Below are 4,715 nucleotides of genomic sequence, written 5' to 3'. Positions count from 1 at the left end.
CAATTCCACTGGACTTTCACAACAATGTCATTTTAAGATTTTTAAGTCATTGAAATCAGGTACTATAATGCTTATCCTAAAAGGTTCCAGAACACATGCAGGTTAAAACATGGAATGATCTAGAATTCTTCTGTCATTCACAACCTACATTCATTTACAATGAGGTGTCTGGTAGTGCCCCCTTCCATCCCTCAGAGCAGAAGTCTTTCCTGTACAGCTCACAGGCCTGACAGATGCCACCAGGAGAAGGTGGCAGTGTTCCTCTTTTGCTCACCAATCTAAGGTATCAGAATAGTACCTGGCACATCAGCACTTGGGGATACACAGAATGAACCAAGGGCTAGGCCCTAAACTCCCACCAGGGGATTAAAGGCTGGCTGGGAGGCCACAGTTGGGGGTAAGAGGTTCAATGCTGATGCAGGTGAATTTTATGCACCTGCAGATACATTTCTACTTTCAATGACTTCCCTTTTAAAGTGTGAACATCTAACACTTCACAGTACCCCTCATTAAGAGAACAAGGCCCAAATGGAACTGCCCCTATGATCTGACAATCTAATTTGAACAGGAGAAGGCTGTGATGACCATGGGCCAGGAGTACTGTTCTTCTCACTCAGTAGTTCCCTTTCTGGAAGGGTGTGAATTTGCAAGAAACGTACAGAACAAAAGCAGTAGCTCCCCCGCAGACACCCAAATGAAAATTATGTAAAGACAAAAATAACTGATGACAAAGAAAATACACTTAGGTTCAGCTTCTAGCTTTTAAAGAACTACAATTAAGGTCCTAAATCTGGTGCTCAAGAAGCCGAACCTTTTACACACCTGCCAGTCATTAAAAGAGGATAAATTTCATTAAATATGCTTACATATTTTATTAGTCACTACCTACTCCAAGACCTTTTCCCATTTTAATTTAAATTTTATTAAGAAATATCATACATATACAAAAGCACATAAACATACAGTTTAAAAAAGAAACCGCCCACCCAGCTTTAGCAACAAAGCATCATTAGCAGTTCCTCTGAAGGCTGTTGTTCCTTGCTCTCCACGGTCTCCTCTCCCTCCGATAGAACAGGTTAACACTGAATTTCATGTTAATCGTTTCCTTGCTTTGTTCTTATTTACCATAGATTTAACTTAACAGCTTGGTGTTGACTTTCTCAGAAACGGAACCATAGTGGATGTACTCTTCTGCACCTTGCTTTCCCGACCACGGAGATTCATCCGTGTTCACACGTGTAGCCATAGCTCAGTTCAACTTCTGTGCAATTCCACTGTAGGAACAAGCCACGGAATCTATCCAGTGGACTGAAGGACAGGTGGGGTCTTCCCAGTTTGTTTTTGTTTTCCTTTTCTTCCTATCACAAACAATGTTGTTATGACATTTTCACATCCATGTCCTGACACATATGTCTCAGAGTTTCTCTAGGGTATATATCTAGGAGTGGAATAGCCACAAGAGAAGTTAGGGCATAGCACTTATGCCAAACTACTTCCCAAAGCTGTTGTTCCTAAACATTCTTAACCTGTTGACAACTGGGCTACTTGGGAGGTCTAAAGGGAAGAAACAGATCAATTATGACTCTCAAACTGCATTTTTAAAGTAGGAAGTTTAAAAATCTGATACAACAATGAAAAACATTTATTTCTTTGCTTTGGTTTACTTGAAATGTACTTTAAAAAACTACATGTTAAAACTTAAAAGGGCAGTCTCAGAGATCTCAAATATCTTTAAATATACGGAGTGAAATATACAGCAAGATTTAAAACAGAAGGTGTACTTCATATATTAAAAAAAGGTCTATACATATATGTTTACATCCCCCACCACCCACCTCCCTCCAGAAAGAATAATTGTTAACAGCAGTAGCTCTTGGAGGAAGAACAGGGACAAGAAGACGGAGAGATCACTTAACACTTCTACTGTTTTTCTGAACCATGTGCAACCATGTACAAGCATTACAATACAAAATTCTTTAAAAGTAGTCACCTGGGGTTCTTTCATAACAACTAAAAATCAGTCTGAACTCACACTTGAAAACCAGCCCTGAACGAAGTCTCATCCCACAGAAAATATACACAATTCTGAAGTGTTTTCCTTTTGTTTCATGCACTTTAGAATGTTTAAAAATATTCACATAGCCCATCTAAAATGCATTTTTAAAAGCACAGAAAGGATGCAAATTCAAAACACTCCCACCCTAAATTGTTCCGTTGTAACAGCTCTAAAAACTTAAATCAGAAGGTGCCTAACAATCTGTATGTAGTAAAACAGTTTTCTCAGACCTTGAAAATAGCGTGGTTTGTCCTCTGTGACACTAACTATATACTGAAGAAACCAGACAGATAGCCTGCAGGTGTAATGCTATAAGGAGAGGAGATAAATATCTAAGTTGAAACATGACTAGTTTATTCTAACCTCAAGAAGGCAAGAAATGGGTTTTAACCCAGTATGAAAACTACAGCTGACCCTTGAACAACATGATTTTGAACTGCATGGGTCCACTCCTATGGGTCTCCCCCCACACACACACAGCCCAATACTGTAAATGTATTCTCTCTTCCTTATGATTTTCTTAACACTTTTTCTCTAGCTTACTTTACTGTAATCATACAATATGTAAACACCCCTAACCTCCCTGGACACTGTTCCAGGGTCAACTATAAATATACTGCCATCTGTTTCAAGAGAAAAGGTCTTAACAAAAAGGGAGTTGATGCGTAGAGTCTTCCTATATTGCAGAGGGGAGGATGCCAGAGCAGTAGACTCATTAATTGGTCCCCTTGAGATACACAATGGAAAAGAAGTACCAGTCCAGCACTACAGTTGAGGACTCTGGCCAATTAAAGTTCATCCCATTTATTTTCATTAATGAACTTGTTTAATTTCTTAACTTTTAGAAATACATGCTGAAATATTTACAAGTTAAATGATACATCTGAGGACTTGCTTGAAAATGATAGGAGGCAGGGGATACATATACACATGCATGTACATATATAAAATAAGACTAGCCACTGAGTCTAACTAGTGGTGAGTTTTAATAGAGGCTAATTATACTGTTCTACTTTTATGTAGGTCTTAAAACTTTCCAAAATAAAAAGTTAAAAAAATCTGATTGCTCTGATTCCATTCCAATCTTATCGAGTAATCTTCTGAGTAATAAAATCTGGCTCTCCTCACAGGCTTTTCACAGAGAAAATACACATGACAAACTGACAACTGTTTGGCCTTAAAGACACAAATGTGTATTTCTCTTTCAAATGGCACACAGCCTCTACATTGGGTTCTTATGAATTTGGTAAGAATCATTTCCTCTTGAGGCTGATTAAACTTTGGATATTGAGGGCAACCCGACGTCTGGATCTCCAACTAAAACCAGATCTTAGTTATGGCCACCCTAAGGGGACAGGCCTCTCCCTCAAATCCTAACCAGACTTCAATCATGATCAACACGTCTAAGGGTCCCAAGAATCATGAAGATGACGACTTTCTATGAACTCATTTACTGTACCTCTCTGAAGTAAGTTAGCTACTGATTCTAGATAAGGCAGAAAAAAATCTGGCATTTTAATTCCTTAATAACAATTTAGTACCTTAATACTATAATAAATTGTTTTGAATAATAGAATATGGCAAACTAGCACTTTAAGTCCTTTACTTTATAACCACAATCTTGTCAAACTACACAAAGCCATCCTTGGCTGACTTTATGTTAGATTGTTTCGTATCTCATCTTAATCCTGATGAAGAGAGAAGCCATTCACCACCTGCTACATCTCCCAGATCAGCCAGTAAGCCAGGAGTGCTTTGTGTTCCTAGCATGATCTCACACAAGCACCTCTGATGTGGTAGTTTCATTACTTTCCAAAGCTTGGCAGAGGGTATTTTAGTAAATTCTGTGATCGTTCACCATGTCTGTGAGAATGAATACAGTGCCCTAATAGGCACTGGACCAAGAGGAGCAGACACAGGTCCCATGTGCTAGCTCTCTCAACATGACCTTGCATGACCATATGACCTTGCATTAAGTCATTTAACCCAATTACTTGGTTTCACTACCTATAAAGGGACAGCAAGATTTGAAAATTATAAATCACAAAGAATTGCTATGATATATGTAGCTGAAGATAACACAGTTGACAAAGCTAGCTATAGAAAGATACATGCTGCCAAATTAGCTGTATGTGAAAAAAAATCACCTGCTTAAGCATCAGTTTTTAAAATAAATCCCTATTATGTGTACACACACAGAAACGAATACATTTGTAATCTGACAAGACCAAGTTAAAAGAAATCTTGATACAGGATTTGAAACAAAGACCAAAAGCTAATCAAAAGCTCCTGAATGCTCTTCTACATTATTTCATAGCTAGAGGACACTGTTCATCAGAAGGATATTTTGAATTTTCTACTACTAAAGGAATCTCTTAGGGATGTAAAAATATATTCTAGTTCACTGTACATCTTTGCTATTAAAAGCAGAATTCAAATTTATTCATAACCACCCAAAATTGAAGCACCATTATTTAAAACATTTAAACTGCGAAAATTCTATAAAATAGTCTTAAACAGAACAATCAGATAAAACTGTACACCAACACACCTCTAGTAACAGTGCACTTCATATTTAAAACAAGGGACTAGTTCAGAGTCAATAGCTTTATTAGAAAAAGATTAATACTAAAACTTTTCAATGACAGAGACAATCAAA

The sequence above is a fragment of the Nyctereutes procyonoides genome, unplaced genomic scaffold, assembly GCF_905146905.1.
Source record: "Nyctereutes procyonoides isolate TBG_1078 unplaced genomic scaffold, NYPRO_anot_genome, whole genome shotgun sequence".
NCBI classification, from domain to species: Eukaryota; Metazoa; Chordata; class Mammalia; order Carnivora; family Canidae; genus Nyctereutes; species Nyctereutes procyonoides.
Note: the sequence above shows the minus strand (reverse complement) of the source record.